The sequence below is a fragment of the Cupressus sempervirens genome, chromosome 10 (genome assembly GCF_028749045.1).
Source record: "Cupressus sempervirens isolate cs-2001-9-10 chromosome 10, ASM2874904v1, whole genome shotgun sequence".
Lineage (NCBI taxonomy): Eukaryota > Viridiplantae > Streptophyta > Pinopsida > Cupressales > Cupressaceae > Cupressus > Cupressus sempervirens.
This window is the reverse complement of record NC_143127.1, coordinates 837,130,412-837,153,579: the sequence shown is the minus strand read 5'-3', so window position 1 is coordinate 837,153,579 and position 23,168 is coordinate 837,130,412.

The window sequence follows — 23,168 nt, the reverse complement described above, 5'->3', positions numbered from 1 at the left end:
ATGAAGGAGGATGAAAAAAAAAAGATCTTCATTTTCTATTTATAGAAATGGCTGATTAGAAAAATGGTTATGATGTGTGAGAATGTATGGAAGACAAGGAGTCTAGGGTATTGCTTCATTCAGTGACCTAAGAGAAGACACAACATTGGCAAGAAAAGAAAGAAGGCTCAAGAGTATGGATTCTTGAAGGGTGAGTTCAAGCTATTAGAGTTGAGCTATGTGAAAGATAAGTAGTCGAATGGACGACCCAAAATAAAGATATGTAATCTGCAAGTGTGCTTTAAGTTGTTATCAGATCAGACCTTACAGTTACTTTCTAATCACTATATTAGTCTAGGGTAAATCCTTTGGATTAAAGTTGACCTAATAGTCATTTGTAAATCCTTTAACCAAGTGACATTATAAGTGAATGATCTAAGGTCCTTTAATAAGACTCACTCCTAACAATGTGATTGAAATCCTTTAACTAGGTCACATTTAATAGTGTGCATTGTAACCTTTAACAGTGTTGGCCTTTCATAGGGCATCACTTCAGAAGAGTGAAAATGAGTAGCATGTTACTGGTGGGTTTTTACAAATTTATTTTTCATGTTAAATCATTGTGTCAAATGTGTTATTGAATCTATTATGTTTAATGCTTACATTTCTATAAAGTTGATTTAATAGTATCCTACAAGTTTAAGTGATCATCTAATCTATTGGATGCATGTATGATTTAATGAATTATGGCTATGGGTTCACTAATTTGTGAAAAAAATTAATTGTATATGTAGACCTTGGATAACTAATTCACCCCCTCTCTCAATTATTCTAAAGAATTCCAACAATTGGTATTAGAACCATCTACTTAAGAGGACTAGTTTGAAGGTAATAGAAGTAAAAAGATCAATGTGTCAAAAATAGAGGTACCCAAGCTTAGTAGAGATAACTTTCCTACATGGAAAATTAAGATGAAACTACACCTAGGAGGTCTTGGAGATCATGCACAGTCTATCATCACCACAAAGCATGCTTATACTATAAGAATCCTAACTGCTAAAGATCTGAAATAGAAGAAACAACACAACTAGGCAATATTGGATATTGCATCTACCCTATTTTATATTGAGTTTGATAATATCAAGGGTCATGATAGTGCAAAGAAAATATGGGATGCTCTTCAAACTATCTATAGAGGAGACACAAATGTTCTAAGAGCCAAATCTGAAAGTCTTAAAGGTAAGTTTGATGGTATGAGAATGCAAGATTGTAAGAATATTGCTCAATATTGCTCTAGGAAAAATGATTTTGTTAATGCAATAAGGGGATCTACTAGTATGAAAAATGATGAAACTCTACTAAGAAAATTTTTGAGAACACTACTACCGATTTATGCAATTAGAGTTCCTACAATACAAGAACTGAGATGTATACCTAGTTCTAATCTAACTCTTGAAAGTTTGGTAAGTAGGCTCACTAATTTTGAGCTATCTAATTTTGATAATTTCAAACATGGAAATTTTGAATTTTCTTTCAAAATCAAAGTGTCATTAAAGGAACCTAATAAGAAGAAGAAGGTAAAATATGTGTCCAATGATAGTGAAACAAATGAGGAAGATGTAGAACAACATGAAGCACTACTAGCAAGGAGATTTCACAAAGGTAAAGACAAGTTCAAGGTATCGTGTTTTTCAATTGCAATGAGGTTAGTCATATTACTTCTAGATGTTAAAAGAAGAAGAATTGTAGAGGTCAAGACAAGTACACAAGTACAAGAGATGAAGGCAACAATGATTACGAAGAAACATGCAAGAAGTCTTGCTATATTATTAAAGAGGAAATGAAACATGGATCTGACTATCATGGTGATGAAGTGGTGTATTTTGCAATAAAGGATGAATATGATGAGTATGAGGCAACTGCACTAGTGTCTTGTGTGAACAAAAATGATAGATGGATCATTGGAAATGCGTGTTCACATCACATGCTTGGAGATAAAAGTAAGTTCATTACCTTGGATTATTATGATGGAAATAGTGTAAGTTTTGGTAATGATGCACCTTGTCTGATAAAAGGAAAAAGGTTCTATCAAGCTCCCAAAAAATATTGTATGTGTCAATGCATTTTACATTGAAGAATTTGACTATAATTTGTTGAGTGTGTTACAACTAAATAATTTAGGTTCTATGGTTGAGTTTGAGAAAAATATTGCTAAGATATATGATACTCATGGAAAACTAATTGGAAAATGTGATCAAACTAATGGTTTAATCTATTCTACCTTGATATAGAGGATGCTACTTGTTTAGTTGTATAATTTGATGATGTGTGGCTATGGCATAAGAGGTTATGTGATGTTAATTTTGATAGCTTGGTTAGTATTGATAAGATGAGAAGAGTCCAAGGTTTGCCTAAATTAAAGAATCCTGACAATATAATTTGCAAAAAATGTCAGTTAGGCAAAATGACAAAGTCAAGTTTTAAGACTAAGAATCATACCTCTCAAGAAATATTAGAGATTGTTCATATTGACTTGTGTGGACTAATTAATATGTAGAGATACAAAGGAGGTAATTATATTATGTTATTTGTTGATCATTAGTCTAGAATTATTTTTGAAACAAAAATATGATGATTTCTAAATGTTTAAGTGGTACTTAGCAAGAGTCGAGAAGGAAACAAGTAAAAGTCTGAAATGTTTAAGATTTGATAGAGGAAGAGAATTTACATCAAATGAGTTTGAAATGTTCTATAATGATAGATGAATCAAAAGAAAGGCATCTGCTCCTAGGACCCCTCCACAAAATGGAATTTTTGAAAGGAGGAATAGATTTGTAATGGACTGTGCTACGATGCTCATGATGGAGAAAAATGTTACTTTAAATATATTGGATTGAAGCTATAAGTACAACTGTCTATACCTTGAACCTTGTACAAGTCAAGAAAGGTACTCATTCAATACCTTTTGAATTATGGTATGGATAATCACCTAATGTAAAATATTCTAAGGTATTTGGAAGCAAGTATTTTATTCTCAATGATTTCAAGAATGTTAAATTAAATGGAAAATCTAAAGAAGGTATATTACATGGTTATTACACAAGAAGTAAAAAAAAATTTCATAGCTTAGTGGACCCATAAAACTTTATTCATAATGCATGCATCCATAAGATTATGTAATTACTTAGAACTTGTAGGTTACTGTCAAATCAACTTGTAGAAATGTAAACATGAAACATAACAGATTCATCAGCACACTTGGCACAATGATTTACGTGGAAACCCAATTTGAGGAAAATCACCAGTAACATGCTACTCCTTTTTCACTCTTTTGAAGTGATGCCTTATGAAAAGCCAACCCTATTACAGGTTATAATACACACTATTGAATGTGACCTTATTAAAGGATTTCAATTACCCTGTTACGAGTGAGCCTTGTTAGAGGACTTTAGACCATTTACTTGGAATGTCACCCAATCAAAGGATTTAGAAATGACTATTAGGTCAACCTTAATCTAAAAGATTTACCCTAGACTAATACAATTGTTAGAGACTAATAGTAAAGCTTGATTTGATACAACTTACAACTTCATTTGTAGATTATAGATCATTGTGTTGCCCAATTTTCTTCCTCTAACTGATTAGTAAAGTGGAAATTTGTGCTTCAATAAGGTCCTAGGTATGTTCAAGTCTATTTCTAAACCCCCCTAAGTGGAAATATTTTTCATCGGATTTTTCATTCTCCCCTTCTCCACATTTTATAGCTAGGTGGTTCTCCTTTTTGAAGTAAAGCTTTTGTGGGTAGCTTAGTACCTAATCTGATGGAAATTCACATTACTCATGCAAAGATCATCTACAAGTTTATATTTTCTTGTGGTATTTAATTTACTCAATCGAAATAATGGCTTGCAAAAATCTAGACTTTGTTTTCTCCTCAGTGGGTTTTCAACTCATGCAGACGATTTTCTAAAAAAGAGTTCCAAATGATGCACACATGTCAAAACAAGACAATAATGAAGTGCCTTATGATAATTTACTTTTCTTTGATGATTATCTACATCAAGAAGTATTCAAGATTTTTAATTGCTCTAATAATCATTCTAGGCAGAAAACTCAAAATCGACTTCTCCTTGGCTACTTTTCAACCCATGAAGTTGGTTTTTTGGAAAGGGCAATTCTAGAGGAAAGGAAAAAAAAGGTGGGTTCCTAATAATTTTTTTCACTAACTTTAGACATTTCCAAACCCAAAGGAAACCATAGTCAAAAGGTGAGGTAAAATGGAAGCCTAGGTGAAGAAATGAAAATTGTCTTCTCCTTGGTGGGATTTAAACCCCTGAAGACAATTTTCCAAATCTTAAAAAAAAAATCAAGCTTGCAAGCAGATTGGAACCAAAAATTGTGCGCAAAACTTCCAAATATGATAATAGGAGTACCCTAAGTATTGCAAGGAAAAATTATTAAGCAAAATTTGACTCGATGGGCATTCTCTTACAAAGTATTCTATTTGTGACTTTCTGAAACTTAATGGGAAATGAGAAAGTAAGTACGAGAGGACATAAAATTACCATTGGGCCAATAGAAAAGTGAAAAGACACTGAGATATTTGTTAAAACCATGCATTTACTATTTCAATGGATCTCTCCTTCAATTCATTCATGTGGCACAAATTCTAAAGATCAACAGATGAATTGAAACTCCTATATAGATGGAGACATGAACAATTGCAAAAACTACTGCTCTTGCTTGAACTATTATTCTATTAATTTGCATAACCTTTTTCAAAAAGCTATTATCTATGCATCTTCTATCCTTTTCCTTTCTAGAATTTGAAATTCATTCTCAAATAAAATGGCAACTAGATTTGCAAGTTTTGATGGGTTGAATGCAATTAAGTCTTCATTGAAAAATTTCATAGATACTTCTCTTCATTTCTATGAAATGCAAGATTTTCAAAAGAGAGTGATATAAGAGCCAATACATTCCATTATTGAGAAGCTCCAAGGATGCAGGCTAGTTGAGGCAATTGGTTTTCTAGTTGTAGTCCAGGCTCTAGAACTAATTTATGAATGCATAAATCATTATAGTACATAAACCCTAGACAAAAAGAGAAAGAGGAGAGTTGAAGGAGCTCCCAACAAAGATACTTTGTCTCTTTCTATCCACAATGAATCGCCATTGAGCAAAGTCAAAAAGAAAAAGACCTTGTCCATCTGTAGACAAGATCTTGAAATAGGTCATCTAACCATGGAGATTGTGAAGCCTAGTAAGGAATGAAGAATTGAAGATATGTCTATAGATGAATTTTTCTTACACTTCGTAGATCTTGGAGAAGCCAGACATGACACCAAGGTTGGCTTGTGGAAGTCAACAAATGAGGTGATTGAAGGACAATTGGAAAGCCTTAAATTGTGAAAGGTCGGGATGAAGGTGAGATTACAAGAACTGAATGGTTTCATTAGGAAATTGGTCACCCCATTTGCAAGCATCTTTGGGATGCCTATTATTAGTGATCCTACTACTACAAATATTTAGGAACTCATCGCTTAGCTCTAGGAAGATAAGAACTTTGGGCATATCGGTAGACAGTGGAGTGAGAAAATCAAGCTTGAAAGACTCTCCATTATAGAGAAAATTGGTAATGTTGTGTTGAGGTTGGAAATAGAGAAAGATAACATATCAAGGAATAGATCCACCTTTGTTGTAGAGAAAAATAACAGTGATGATTGTGTTTTCTTGTTGAAGATGATTATCCATATGAAGGTAAAGGAGGTTGTTGAAGAGAATATTTTTCTTAAAGGAGATGAGCCCTTAGTCAAATTGTTTCAAAGCATGCAATTCAAGTCCAAAATGATCATGGCAGTAGAGGATTGGTTTAAAGAAATTGAAGCCAAAGTAAAGAAGGAGCAAGATAGAGATTATAAACTCTTAAGAGGTTTACATATAGACTTGTGGACTAGTGGACAAGGAAAGGTGATCATTGGAGTAGCTATCATGCAAACAAATTTCTCCAACTTCATAGATAGTATGATAGGAATATTTTCCAGTCAACAGAATAGAGTGTCTGAACTCCAAAGGCTTGGTGGATGCATACATGTGGCCATGGAAGAATTACAAGACTGGTTGGGTGCCATCAAAGATCTATCCCGAGAGAATTCTAAATTGCTCTTGAGATACACCAATGTACACATCCATAGGCATGAAGAGCTAATTCCAATCATTGCTATTGCTAAGGCCTATAGGACAAAAGTAGAAAAAGGAAAGAAGGTGAACTGATTCATATTTTGCCTCTTTCATATTTTAGTGTAATCATTGTAATGGAAAAATGGGCTCTTTGCCACTTATCATTTTTTAAGAGATGAACCAATTGAAGTTCTTTTGTAATGGTCATCTCAGAATCATATATGTATCAGATTGAAATATTAAGAAGAAGTTGGCTAACTTTTGGTGTGAAATACTTGATGTTGTAGAGCCAATTGAATGGTATTTTGTGTCAATTTTTTTCTATTCCAAGTTGTTAGTTGTTAATTGTTTGTCTTATTTTTTATATGAATTAAGACAAGAAATGAATGTAGCTTCATTCCCCTATTTTGAAGCAGTGAGCTAAATATGATAAGTACTATCATCATAGGTTCAAAAGAGATCCTAATATCTTTTCCTTTATGTTAGTCTCTCTTTCTCTACAATTTACTTTCTAATTATTTTAGTTTAGTGGCAGTTAGTATTCAACATTGTGTTGTTAAGTCTCATGAGTTCATAAAATGTGTAAGTTCATAAAATTAATTAATCCTCCAAAATATTTTCTTGCTTGAGCTAAATCTTGTAAAATTTCAAGGCTCAATTTACCTCTCCTATTCTCGAGTTAAGAACATACCCTGTTTAGTTTTAGGAACAAACATAATTCATTGCAAAACAGCAATAGGGAGCTGTACCTAATAATTCAAAGGGAAGTTAGTCATTTTAGAAGAAACTTTCCAACTATTGTAACTAGATATTGTTCACAAATAGGGCATCTAAGCGTTAAAATAAGAAAGAATAAATCTATTGGCCAACAGTTTTTTCTGACTCCACTAGGGAGAAGATGAACAATCACTTGACTAATATACTTCTAACATGAGGGAAAATGGTACTACCACATGAGAACATTGTCCTAGTGCTCCAACCTAATCTTGGTTTCCAAGACAACCAAGAAGACATAATATCATCCATTAATAAATTTGTTTGGAGAAATTGAAGGAATGTTGAGCACTATAGGAATGCTAGCCAAATATTGGAAGAAGATGAATCTAGGGCCAAAGCATTAGAAAGAGTTGTTCAGAGGAGAGAAATTCAGAGAGCAAAAAGAAAATTAGAATGTGAAGCTCAGTGAAAAAATTAATCTAGCGTCTTGGAATAAGCAACGTTCCTCAAAAGTACCAAAGAACAAGGTGGGTAAGACCCTATCTTTGAAAAGCTTACAGAACTCAATTTTCCCATCCTAGTTATTCCTAAATAAAAGGGTGATAGTAAAAATCTAGATTAGAACACCTTCACCTATTAGAAATTAAATTTCTTCACATACTACATACTAGGTATTGGCCTTACATGGCATAACTACTCCCCCAGTTGTCAATTTTCTACCATACCTTGCTAGAACAATCATGGCTGCTCCTTGGGCTACAACGATAGGTCCTTTAGCACTAATGACTTATCACCCACTCTCATCTAGTTTGAGGAAGAATTTCCCTAAATTCTCAGGTGATGGGGAAATTACTATAGATGAGCATATTAAGGCCTTTTTCACAGCTACTCACATCCTAGGAATTGCTCATGAAGACATAGCTATAAGCCTATTTATAGAATCTTTGACAGAATATGTAGTGGATTAGTTTTATCATCTAGATGATGGATTAATCACCAATTGGGATACACTAAGGACATCCTTTGAAACAAGATTCAAAATGGAGGAAGATGAGCACATCATGTTAACATAGTTGACATCTATTCAAAAGAAACTTGCTATGAGTATGAGGGATTTCATTACAACTTTCAATAAGATCACTAGTAGGATCCCCATTGCTAATAGACCTATTGCTGACAATATGAAAACATTCTTCATAAGTGTGATGCTGTCATACATAAATTATGATTTAAGGAGGGCCCATCCCATAGATTTAGTGGATGTGCAAAAGAAGGAAGTTGAATTTGAAGATGACTTGATCTCCATCAGGAAATGGTAAAGAGAACTCCAAACCAAGGGAAGCTCCAACAATACCACTTCATTTGATGAAATGATTCAAAATTTATCAAAAAAATTGGTGGCAGTGAAGAGGAAATTACTTGGATTTAATCACTCTTACCAATAGAACTATCAAAATTCATTGGGAAGGAATAATGATGGAAACTTTCTATAGCTTATAGGTTCATAATAAAGGTTGGAAATTGAAGGTACGCCTAAGAAAGGAAATATGTACGTGTTCCATTTGACAATAGACCATGACAGTGAAAGCTGTGTGGAAACTACTCGTATGATGCAGTTGTTATCCACCAATGAATTGAACACTGCAACCCCTTTCCCTAAGTCAAATTCATACTCAAATGGTGGCTCTAGAAATTTATTTTTAGAATATGAATCAGAATCTAAGCCAAAGGGTGAATGTTATGCAATTATCGATGGATCTTCATACACAGTATTAACCTGAGGTCAAACACTCAAGAATCAATCCTCAAGTCATGCTCCAAGAACTGACCCCACTTCTTCATCAAATAATATTTGCATTGATCAAGGTACATTGAAATCCCAAATAGGTAAGGACAAGAGCCCTTTTGATTTCATCCAATCTTGCAACGAGTCAAATATCCAAATATCTCCTATAGATTATTTGAAATCTCATCCCTCTGAGTTGAAAAGATTAGTAGATCATTATAAAGGAGGTGCTTCAGATTTGAATCCTAATGTTACCACTGAGGAAGAAGATGAGCCTTTGATATCTAACATGTTTAATCAAGAAGGTTCCACTGTCTCAGTGACCTTTCCTGGTTGAAATTGTTGCTCATTCTACATCTCATTATATATCAATGAATCTAAATTAAGTAACTATATAATAGATTTAGGCATTTTAGACAACATAATGTCTTATTCTGTAGCTAAAGGCCTAGGTCTCACCCTTATTAAATTTCAAGGAAGATGTTATTCAATGGATGCTAAACAAGTCCCCTTCCATGGAAAAATCAAGGATGCTTAGGTAGGTCTAGCCTCTCATCTGGAAGAGAAACTATAATTGACTATCCTGGTTACAAATATTCTAAAAAGCTATGGTTTTCTCTTAAGAAGAAGTTTTTGTAGGGATTTAGGAGGGGAAATATAATTAGACTCATCTCAAGTAGTCATACCCATAGGAAGCAAGAAGGTCAAATTGGAACTCGAAGAAGAGGCAAAATTTACTATCCTAAAGTCAGATGATCCTAAAATCTAGATCCTCTATCAAGAGCTAAATTTTGGTAATTAGATGCTATTTACTAAAGCAACTCTAGGTGAGCAAAAAATTGAAGGGCTAGGAAAAGAAATCATCAACGAAGAAAAAGAGTCATCAGAAATATGTACATTGGAGTTTGATGGAAGTTGTTCTTCATCAGGATCTGGTATAGGTGTAGTGTTAATACCTCCCAAAGGAGAGCTCAAGCCCATGGCGTTCAAATTGGAATTTTAAAAAATGAATAACACAACAGAATATGAAGCCCTACTACTTGGGATAATAGCTGCGATGGAAAAAGGAATAAAGATTTTGAGAGCTCGAGGTGATGTAGAACTCATTGTGAAATAGATTAGAGGGCAATACTCCATGAGGAATCATAAGTTAAAAAATTATAGAAACAGAGTTTGGAATGAAATAGAAGGCCTTGATGCATTCAATATTGAATCAATAACAAGAGAAGTGAACACTAAAGTAGATTCATTAGCTATTTCTGCAATATAGTTGCTTCCTCATCCAGAATTCAAGGATAAGAAGTATTAGGTCAAAATTGTATATCGAGCATCTATCCCTAACAATGAGGATTCTTCGCAAGTATTCAAAAATGAGAAGACTCTACAGCTATTCTTAGGAAATGACAAAGCTACCTATCAATACCAATCTAATAAAGACAACCACGGAAAGCTTGATCAAGAGAAAAAAGAAGATCAAACTGGTGAAATCCAATTGTGAGGTAATATCATTCCCGCATACTTTGTGTCTTTAGAATTTTTTTTAAAGAACATGATGCTTACATAAAGTGAAAGAGGACAGAAAAAGGTCCTACTACTAGCAAGTATGAAGGGGTGAATATTGGAGATGATCATAGTCCTAAAATGATCAATATTGGAAAGTGTTGTTCACTTAGGCTCCATTTGGTTCCTAGAAGATGACAGGAATTGGCTTTTTGAAAACCTAGATTTGAAAATTTGTGCGTTTGTTTCAAAATTTTCAAAATGAAATTAACATACGAGACTTCCAATTTTGTCTCAAAACTAGGTTTTCCAACTTCCTAAAAAAAGTAGGAATTGAAAATCAAAACCTAGCTTTGTTTTTTAAGGAGTGTAAAAGCAATATATTGGACTATTTTTTAAAATTTTCCTTCAACTCCAAGCTTATGCATAAAAATGTGTCTTCACACACATCTTCTGAGTGAAACAAATGGTTTCAGGAAAATCCCAAAAATTGGAATGAAGATATACAAAACCTTGATTTGGCTAAACCAAGGTTTGTAGAAATCTAGGTTTGTTAAAGTCCACAAACCAAACAAACCCTTAAGGAGAAAGAAGCTACTAGAAAACTTTTCATAGAATACCAAGATGTATTCACTTAGAATTATGAAGATTTTAAAAGTTACAAGAGTAGGAAGATAAAACATTAGATTCCACTAAAGCTTGATGCAGTTCCTTTTTGGAAAAAATAGAAGAATTATAATCCTAAAGTAATTGATGCTATATTTAGGGAAGTAGACAAGATGTTGAAAGTAAGGATCATTTATCCCATTCATCACTCCACCTAGGTAGCTAATATAGTACTAGTTAGGAAGAAGAATGGAGAAATAATAATCTACATTGATTTCTGAAATTTAAACCAGGCATTCTTGAAAGATAATTTTTCTCTTCCTAACATGGATTACCTATTGCAAATGGTATATGGAGCTGAAATGATGTCAATGCTTGATGGATTCTTGTGGTAAAATCAAGTAGAAGTATAGGAGAAGGATCAAAACAAAATGGCTTTCACTACTCCTTGGGGTACATTCACATACCATAGAATGCCCTTTAGGCTCATTAATGTCAATGCCACATTTCAAAGATGTATGAGTAAAATGTTTATTGATCTAAAAGACCAGATTATTGTTATATACCTAGATGATCTCATTGTGGTTTCAAAGAAAAGGAAAAACCACATAGAATATTTGAAGAAAGTTTTGCAAAGGTACCAAGAACATAGAATCTCTCTAAATCCTAAAAAGTATATTTTCTATGTGATAGAGGGAAAGCTTCTTGGTCACATAATTTCCCAAGAGTGTATCAGAATTGACCTTGAGTGAGTTGAATTCATCCGAAGATTAATCCTACCATCAAACAAAACAAGAGTTAAATCATTCTTTGGACAAGTGAACTTCCTCATTAGACTTGTGCTAGATTTTTTAGAGATTACTAAATGATTGTAGACATGATGAAAGGAAATTCAATTTTTAAATCAAATGAAGCTAGGAAACAAGCTTTCTACAATATAAAAATTATATTTCTAACACTCTAGTACAATGTCATTTGGATTATAAATTGGATTTCATCATTTACTATTATGCCTCTAAACACACCTTATTAGCTATCCTTATGCAAGACAAGAAAGAATGAATACAAGCTACTATAGCATTTATGAGTATACCTCTGAAAAATCATGAGTTGAAATACACACAAATTGAAAACCATGCCTTTGTAGTAGTTAAGGCACTAAAGAATATCAGGTTCTATATGTTACATTCATATTATGTGGTCTATGTACTAGATGTAGCAGTAAAAAGTGTGTTAACACAGCAATGCATAGGGTGCAATGAAAGAGGAACATGGATAGAAAAAATGCAAGAGTATGACATTGAAATTAAGCCTACTAAGCTAGTGAGAGGAAATGCCTTATGAAAAGAAATTTTGGAAAATAGAATTACTGAAGAAACAAAGGAGTTAGGAGAAAAGCAATTAGTATTAGCAGTAGGCATGCAAGATTTTTGGTTCAAAAATATTACCTACCTACTAACCTATGGAGACTGTCTTGAAGGTATGATACCAAAACAAAGAAGAGATCTCAAGCTGAAAGTGGCCAAATATGTAATTTGGGATGACAAATTGTTTAAGAAAGCTATAGATGCCACTTTCCTTAGATGCATAGAAAAACAAAAAAAAAGTTGTTTAGAACATTTCATGATGAAGCATGTGGTGGACATTTCTCATCCTTAGTCATGGCTTTCAAAATATTAAGACAATGTTATTATTGGCTTGGAATGTTTAGGAATGCCTACTCGTGGGTGTCAAAATGTGAAAAATGCAAGATGTTCACTAGGAGACCTCAACTAGCTACTCTACCTCTCAAACCTATCACTATTGAAGGTCCTTTCCAAAAATAAGGCCTCAACTTCATTGGTCCAATCAACCTGATATCCAGTGCTGGTCACTAGTATGTCATAACTATGATCGATTATTTTACCAAGTGGGTGGAGGCCAAAACAATTAAGAAAGCTACTTCTAAAGTAGTGTGTGAATTCATTAAAGAAAACATATTGGTTAGATTTGGTGTCCCTATCAAGCTAGTAATAGATAATGTGGCATATTTTTCTTTAGTTGAGATCACCAAGTTTTGTTTTGAACATTGCATCACAGTCAATCATTCATCTAACTATTTCCCACAAGGAAATGGTCAAGTGAAATCTAGCATCAAAAATTTGATGAATATTGTCAAGAAATTGGTGTAAGATAATCATAAAACTTGGCATAAGAAAATTCACAAGGTGCTATGGGAAAATAGGGTGACCCCTAAGAGAGAAATTAGTATATCTCCTTTCAAATTGGTCTACAGGACTGAAGCTAATCTTCAATTACCCTTGGAATTAGCTATGATCAAACTGAGAATAGTAATTGAAGATAATATCTATATAGATGATTTATAAAATTGGATTTTTTACTTAAGCAAGCTCAAAGAGGAAAGAGAAGAAGTCGTGTATTCATATCACACACCACCAAATGCGTGTGAAGAGCCTGTTTGATAAAAGGGTGAGACCACAAAAATTCATGGTAGGAGATAGCATATTATTATGAGACAAGTGAAGAACACCAGAAGGTATGCATAAGAAATTTGACACCTTGTGGAAGGGTCCATTCACTATTCATCAAGCATTCAAGAATAAATCATTTAAATTGGCATACCTAGACAGTGAGGTGCTACCCCTGACTTACAATGGTTAGGATTTGAAGCTTTATCAAATTTCAAAATGAGAATAGGTAACCCCTGTATTATACTATAGTTTAGTTCAGTTCCTTCTCTCTTTTTTTTCCTAGTTAAGTTTTCCTTTCTTTCTTCTTTTCATTTTTTTTTTGTTTCTTTCATTTTTTTGTGTATCAACCTTTTAGTTTTTGCAAAACCAAATATTTTGGATTCCTCACTTGGGTATAGCTTACCCAATTCCCCAGACAGAGCCAACTATCTCCCCAGTTTCCTTCCTCTAACCATTTAGTAAAGTGGAAATTTTTTCTTTAGTAAGGTCCTAGGTATGTTCAAGTCTAGGTCTAAGACCCCTAGGTGGAAAGAGTTTTCATTTGATTTTTCATTCTCCCCTTCTCCACATTTCATAGCTGAGTGGTTATCCTTTTAGAGATTTTGTGGGTAGCTTAGTACCTAATCCAATGGAAATTCACATTGCTCATACAAAGATCATCTACAAAGTTATATCTGATTGCCATCTATCCTTTTTGAATTTACCTAAAAAATGGTTTACCTTGAATTATATGCCACCAACTTATCAAACTTAACTTCCACCTAGTTCAAAAATTCCAAGAAAACAAACTTGTCATCTTAGATTCATCAAATTCATGATCTTTTAAATAATGCAGTAGTTTGACATTATCTTTCTTTTGATGCTCGACACATACTGTGTTTCTTGGCATCCACTATGACATTACTTGACATGAACTAAAGTTTACTAGTGCTCAACATCAACTAAACTCTACTTGGCATCCATTGTTCTACTCAGCATACACTAGAATGAACTTTTTCTCAATTTCAACTAATTTTCTGGTTGGATTGCACTAACTTTGCTTGGCACCTACTATTCACTCAGTCAAGCTTGAGAGACAACCTTTGTATAACCTTTTCTTCTAAACTTTCTTGTTGTAACCAGCCTTTGCAACCTTAAGTAGATTATCAATTCATCATGTCATCACTATCTCAACTGATTCTTATACTTCATTACATAATCATAACTCAACCTTTCCTCTAGGTGATCTTGTTACATATTTTGATTAAATCATCTTCATCAATCATCTAGGTGATTGTACTTAAACCATATAAGTGTTTTTCTTACCAGTAAATAGTAGGTTTGACATTAGTGACAAAAAAATGATTGAAGCATACTTTTGTATATTTTCAACAATCTCCGTTAACAATTTCCCTCTTTGACTAGCTTCTTTAATCCATTCTCAACAATCTCCCTATTTAGTATTGATGGCAAACCAAATTGACCAACAAAATCAATCAAATGGTATAGATGGTTACAATAGTAAGATAGTACTAATACTAAAAAGAAAATAATTCTTTGTATTGAAATCTCTCCCTCTATCAACAACTTCCATCTTCTGAATAGGTTATAAGACTCTTTATAATTCCCTCTGAGTTTCATCTTATATCTCCCTTTTTACTATATCTCCCTCTTACTAGGTAGATATTTATAATTTCTCCCTCTTTCTTACACATTACTATCTCCCTCATCATATCTATGTTCTCTTCTGGTCAAAATTTCTCTATACTGTTCTTGATCTTGACTTGATTGGTAATTATATCTCCCTCTTTGACAACAATTCCAAAGACTTATGCCAAAAAAAATTTGTCATCTTAACATGTAGATATAACCTTTTTGATTTTAGTTTCTTCAGTTTCTCCCACTTTCATCTTGCTTGTGACTAATTTGAGATTTCAACTCTTTGATTTACTATAAGTAGCTATTAAAGTAAGATCCTCTATATCAATTTGTAACATATGAACATCAACTTGTTTGATGTAGGGAACTTCTCTTGTTACTTAGCCTTTTCATAGGGGTATTACCCCTAGTTTGCCTCTTAGACACTCATGAGCATCCTTAAGCAACTCTTTTATGAAGATGTCAGGGATTTTCTCTTTTGTGTTAACATATTCCATCTTCACCTCTTTATCTTAAACTAACTCTCTCAAGTAATGATGCTTGATTGCAATGTGCTTATTCTTTGTGTGATCACACGATTCTTTGATATATTAATCGCACTTGTATTATCATAATTAAGTATCATTGATTCTGTGATCTCTTCCTTCATTCCTTTAAATAGTTGTTTGATCCATACAATGTTTTTGTAATTTACAATAGCAACAACATATTCAAATTTAGTAGTCTATTGTGAGATGCAATTTTATTTCTTACTAGTCCATGTAACTAGTCTCTTGCCTAAGAAAAATGCTCCTCCACTGGACCTTTTTCTGTCATCAATGTTTCTAGCCCAATCGATATTTGTATAGGCTCTTAATTCAAATTTCTCATTATTCTTATAGTATAGACCAAACTCTTTTATTCCTTTTAGATATCTCATTATTCTTTTCATAGCCATTAAATGATTTTTCGTGGGATTTGCAAAGAATCTTGCAAGTATCCCTACAAATAATGTAATGTCAGGTCTGCTATGTACCACATATTGCAATTTTCCAATGATATCATCAAAAAAAAAGAAAAAGATAACAAAATACCTTTTCCTTTCTCTCTCTTTATTTATAGATTGTTGGGTGATCCCACAATAATGGGTTCCACTTTTTGACCAATTTTGACATTGAAATCAATATTTTTGAAACAAGCCTTAGATTTGAGTGACTATATCTCTAAAACTATGAATAATTTCAAGATAATGTAAACTAGTGATTTCTAGTACTTTGTTCCTACTTTCTAACATATTTTTTATTTTATTTAAAAAAAATATTTAAGTCAATTTTTTCTTCTCCTCTGAAAAGTGGTACATATTAAAATTCAATATTTTTAAAGAGTGACAGTTTGTTTGACACACATAACTTTTTTTCTAGAAAATATAATGAGGTAATTCTTTTGGCATTGGATTTGTAACATCAATATCTAGAGGATGCATTTGGTTTGATTCAATTTGGTTGAATATTGTATAGTTTATGAAGTTTTGAAGTGACACCAATCGTAATTCAGACATACGTTCCTTTTGACACAGATAACTTGAACTCAATTTATCATAAATCTTTTTTTTTTAATACAAAGTTATCTCAATTACCCTTTTCCTAGATATTTTTCAAAATTTTTTTGATCTATTTTACTAATTTTCCCAAAGTGTCAAAGTCAGTTGATGTTCAATCGGCAATGAACCTATAATGAGTTAAACTTATATTTGAAAGTCTTAATGAATATAATATGTATTAAAATTATAGTCGTTGGAAAGCTTGCTCTGAGTAGCATAAATTGGTATTTTTATTTTAAAGTAGGAGATCATTAATTTTCAATTTTTGGCATCAAAAGAGCCAATTTTATTTTATTTTCAAAAAAAAGGGTGAAAATTTTCTAAAATCACATGTTTGCATGAATACAGTGTTTGCGCGAACATATTAAAGGTGTTCGCATGAACATGTGGGGCTAAGTTTATCATGCAAACAAATAGTAAAATGGAGAAAATGGTGTACATATTAGTGGGGTATGTTCACGCAAACATGCCCTATATATAGCAAATGTGTTCGCACAAACATATATTATAATTGTGTTCGGATGAACATAACTTGAATGTTTGCATGAACATATGGTAAATCCGATTTACAAATTTTGCCATTTTTTAAAATTTCCTTCATCCCACAAAAGTGGAACCCATTATTGTGGGTTCACTCTATTATCATCATCAGTCATTTCAAATCCAATCTTCATAAGATACTTATGAAGTCTCTCATACCATGCTCTTGGTGCTTTTTTCAAACCATATAGGGCTTTTTCTAATTTGCATACCATGTTCTTATTGTTAACATCAACAAAACCTTTTGGCTATTCAATGTAAATTTCTTCCCCTAATATGCCATTCAGAAATGCAGATTTAACATCCATTTGATAAACGTTGAAACCTTTGTATGCAAAATAAGCAAGTAGAGTTCTTACTCCTTCCAATCTAGATATAGGGGAAAATGTCTCTCCATAGTCAATGCCTTCTTCTTATGCATATACCTTGAAAACTAATCTTGCTTTGTTCCTTGTAACTTCACCATTTTCATCTAGCTTGTTTCTAAATACCCACTTGGTGTAAATCACTTTTTTGTCTTCTGGTCTCGGAACTAGAGTCCATGTTTTGTTCTTCACAATTTTTTCAATCTCTTCTTCCATGGCCTTTCTCCATTTTGTATCTTCTAATGCATCTTTCACTGATTTGGGTTCCTCCATGCTCAACAAACATGTATCATTTCTCAATCTATTTCTTGTCATTGGTCTAGCATCTTTATCTCCAATGATTTGTGCAATAGGATGATGTCTCTTCACAAATTTTGACAATCTTGGTTCAACTCTTATTTCTTTACTTTTTCTTTTAGCTTCAGAATCACTGTGTGCAACTCTATCAAGTAACTCAAAATTTCCACCAATTTTAGAATCAGAATGTGCTTCAATTACATTTTGCAACTTGATATCTGAGTATGCCTTGATTCCTAAATACAACTCAACATTCATAGTAGTGACTCAATAGTCACTAAAAATTTCTATTGACATGTAGCTTGATTTATAACATCTTCTTCAGCAGGCATACCTTCATAAGAGTATACAAATGATTTGTATTCTTTTGGGTCTTTCATAGGTTTAGCCTCAAATATTTCTTTTTATTCATCAAAGATTACATTTGCATTTTTCACAACTTTGTTAGTGTTATTATTCAAACACTTATAAGCTTTACTTCTTGTAGAATAGCCTAGGAATATACCTTTTTCACTTTTTGCATCAAGTTTACCATTCCTAAAATCCTTAAGAATGTAACATTTTATTCCAGGTACCTTCAAATATTTTACATTGGGGGAGTATCCATAGCATAATTCAAAAGGTTGTTGAATGGATATCTTTCTTGACTTGTACATGGTTCAAGTTATAGACAACTATACTTACAACTTCTCTCCAGTATTTTAAAGCAACATTGTTTACCATCATGAGTATTCTAGCACAATCCATTATAGACCTATTTCTTCTTTCAACAATTTCATTTTGTGGAGGGGTTCTAGGTGTAGATGTCTATCTTTTGATTCCTTTGTCATTTCAAAATATCTCAAATTTATTTCATGAGAAATCTCGTCCTTTGTAAGATCTTAAACACTTCATACTTTTACCAATTTTATTTTCAACTCCTACCAGGTAACACTTAAAATTTTTTAGAAACATAACTATCATCATTCTAGAATAATCATCAATAAAACAACATAATGTACTTATCTCCTTTGTAGCTTTGTACATCAATTGTTCCACACAAGTTAGTATGAACAATCTCTAGTATTTAATAGAGGTGTATGCTTTGCTCTTAAAACTTTTCCTTGCTTATTCATCTTGTTTATGAATACCCATTTAGTTTCTATCACATACTTGTCTTTAGGTCTAGGAGCTAACTCTCATGTATCATTCTTCACAATCTCATCTAATTGTTCCTTCATTTCTTGAATCCAATAATCACCTTTACATGTTCGTCCTACACTTTTAGGATCAACTTGAGATATCAAAAATATCTCCTCATTTAATATATTCCATGTCACCACACCTTTGTCTTTGCTTCCAATTATATGTTGAGAGGAGTAATTCTTTGTCAGATTCCTACTAGAGATAGGAGTTGACATCTCTACTCTTATCTCTTCTCTAGGTTTAGATATTTTCTCTCCTCTTTTCACTATAATTAGTACATCATTTTGTAAATCATTGTTAGTATCAATGATAACTTCCACATTTTTATGGCTTGCCTTTGGATCAACAATAGTTACCAAGGCTATCTTTTATATTACTTCATCTTTCTCAACCAATTCAATCTCATCATCACAACCATTCAAGAATCTTTCCATACTTTCTTTAAATTCTTCATTGTCATTAGAATGTGAACTCTTTTTAGATTTTCTTACTCTCTTAGGACATCTAGAAGAAAAATGACCAAACTCTTTACATGTCCAACAAACAAAAATTCCCATACCTTCTAGCTCTCTTTCCATAAGAAGATCAATACCTTATTTGATCTTCATTTATTCTTTGGATCTAAATCTATCTTTACTTGTGCTCCTAATATTTTGTATGTAGCAAAAGTATTATAGATCTGGAAACTCAATGTTTTTTTCTTTATATAAATATGATAAATCACCAATAATCTCCATCTTCTGGGTGTTAAAATTTCTTGTATCTCACTTAAGGCTATTTTTCCCTAAATAACTCACCACTGATCTCCCAAAGATGTTAAGCTTATCCGTCAAGTACCTAATGCTTTGATAGAAATTGTTATAGTATATAGTCCACTGATATAATTGAGGGCATTGGAGGGGGATGGGAGAATCAATTATCTAACTAATATCACAATTATCAACCTTAAACAAAATTAACCATATGAGCAATATAAACTAAAACCACAACAAGATACTCATCCACAATAACACCATATATGTTAACTAGGGAAACCCTTGATCAGAGGGAGAACCCTAGTGGGGATGGTACACACAACATGATGTACTAATATAAATGTACCTTATTAGAGGATGGACCCTATAAGGAGTCTATGAACACATTCAATACATATGAGTCCTAGTTAGGAGACTTGAAAACCATATTAGGAAATTCAAACCCTGTTAGGAGTTGTGCCAACCCTATTATGAGTTGTGGAAGACAGTTGGACCCAATGCCCAAATAGCTTCAAGGGAAAGACCAACGAACCCACTATCCAAATGATCTCTATATCATTACTTATAGAATAATAGAATCATACTCTAGTATTCCTTCCTCTTTCTCTATCCTATCAATTAGACTTCTTTTCCTTCTGATCTTTTACCTAGATCATCAATCTTATATTGAATAATACATTGGATCACTTACATGCATTTAGTAAGAACTCTTCTTGTTTTAGCAATTCAAACTTCTTGCAATGATCACAACACTTCATATATATTACAAACAAGGAAAACATCTTTCCTTTATGCCATATATTCATAATAATTCCTTGAGTCAACCTTGAAGCCTTCCCAATTAATTATAATTAGATAATTAATTAATTACAATTTCAATAGCACCGTAAGCTCATAGTCTATACAAAACTTAAGATCTATGATAATAGGGATTGTGCACCTACTAATGTCATCAACTGACTATCATCTATCACTGCTTGACTATGCATCTCTTCATTACATCTCAGATGTAAGATAGCCAAAAAAAATTAGGAACTATTTTCCCAATACTATGTCTCTAAACTGCTCTTTGTAAATTAGGTAAAACTTATGTACATCTTTTGACTTAGACTCTGTACACTTGACCATTTCATCAAGACATACTACCAAACATATCCATAACTATGCATCACTAGTCAATAAAACCATTTTTTGTACCATCAAGATCTTTGTCTGATACTGAACCAGTCTTTATAGAAACCATATTATGTTGACATCAATGACAAACATAGTCATAAATGAAAACTTTCTATATACTCAAATTCTTAGAATGCTCCCCAAGTTTAGTATCATCAACATTCATGCTGGAAAATTTATGTATCATGTTCTTTAATTATAATGAGGTTGGTCATATTGTTGCAAGATGTCTAGAGAAGAAGAACAATAAAAGTGGAGAAAAATACATAAGTAAAACAGATAATGACAAAAAATATTACAAAGACAAAGGAAAGAAGTCTTGTTACATTGCTGAAGAGGAGACAAAAGATGGATATGATGATGATGATGATGATGTGGTGTATATTGCAATGGGGGATGATTCTGATGAGGATAAGGCAACTTCACTAGTATCTTATGTGAGCAAGACTGAAAGATGGATCACTGATAGTGGGTGTTCACATCACATGGCTAGAGATAGAAGTAACTTCATTGCACTTGATTAATATGACAAAAATAGGGTAAGTTTTGGTAATGATGCACCCTTTCTAATAAAAAGGAAAAGAATCAATCAAACTCACATAGAAGATCGTGTATGACAATGCTTGCTATGTAGAAGTAGCTAGCTATAACTTGTTGAGTGTGTCACAATTGAATGGTTCAGGTTGCAAAGTTTGGTTTGAGAACAAGATCGAAAAGATCTATGACACTGATGGGAAACTAATTAGGAAAGGTGATCAAACTAGAGGTAATCTATTTTATCAAGATATGAATGATGTTACTTGTCTTGTTCTAGAATTTGATGATGCATGGTTATGGCACAAGAGGTTATGCCATGTTAACTTTGATAACTTAGTGAGTGTTAGTAACATGAAAAGAGTTAGAGGTTTTCCTAAACTGAAGAAACCTGACAATATGATTTGAAAACAATGTCAGTTAGTCAAGATGACAAAATATAGTTTTAAAAGTAAGACTCCCACCTCTAAAGAAAATCTTGAGATTGTGTGTACTGATTTGTGTGGACCAACTGATGTGCAAAGATAAAAAAGTGAAAATTCCATTATCCTATTTTGTTGATGATTATTCTAGGATGACGATAGTTATGTTTTTGAAACATAAATACAATGATTTCAAAATGTTGAAGTGGTACTTATCTAGTGTTGAAAAGGAGACATGAAAAATCTTGAAATGTATGAGAGCTGACAGAGGTGGATAATTTACATCAAATGAGTTTGAGATGTCCTATAATGAAGAGGAATCATGAGACAAACTTCTGCACCTAGAACCCATCCACAAAATGTAATTATTAAAAGGAGGACATGGTCCGCAATGAACTATGTTAGGACACTCATGATGGAGAAGAATGTTTTTTTAAAATATAGGAGAGAAGCTGTAAGTACAACTATCCATACCTTGAACCATGTACAAGTCAAGAAAGGTACTCATTCAATACCTTTGGAAGCAAGTTCTACATTCCTAAGAATTTTGGGAATGATAAATTAGATGCGACAAGTGAAGAAGGTGTATTCCTAGGCTATTCCACAAGATTAAAATCTTATAAGTGTTTAAATACTAACACTAACAAAGTTGCAGAAAGTATAGATGTGAAGTTTCATGAATATGCAAAGGTACATGAAGCTAAATTTATGAAATAACCTAAAGAGTACAAATCATTTGTATACATTTATGAAGGTATTCCTACTAATGAATATTTTATAAACTAGTTAGCACACCTATGGTGATAGGACACAAATTGTGAAAGAATGATGATTCTGCTATTGTGAATCAAACAATGTACAAGTCTATGATTGGTAAATTGCAATATGTAGTACATAGCATACTTGACATTCCATTATTTTTTGGGATTAGTGCAATATTTTCTTCAAATCCTAAGGAGAATCATTTGATAGTTTTAAAGAGAATTATTAGATATTTGAAAGGAACAAAAGACTGGTCCAAACTACAAAAAAATAAAAAATTTGAGTTGAGATCCTACATAGATGTTGATTGGGCTGGAAACATTGATGACACAAAGAGCACAAGTGATGGTGAATTTTTCTTATGAAAGATATTAGTCACCTAGACAAGCAAGAAATAAAATTGCATATCTCAATCTATTGTTGGAGCTGAATATGTGGTTGTTGTAATAAATTGTACAAATATGGTATGGATCAAACAACTAATCAAAGGTATGAAGGGGAAAATCACTAAACCTATGGTACTTTATCATGATAATATAAGTGCTATAAACATATCAAATAACACTTCAATGTACACAAAAACTAAACACATTGTAATCAAGTATCATTACTTGAGAGAGTTAGTTCAAGAAAAAGAAGTGAGGATGGAATATGTCAATACAAGAGAACATATGGC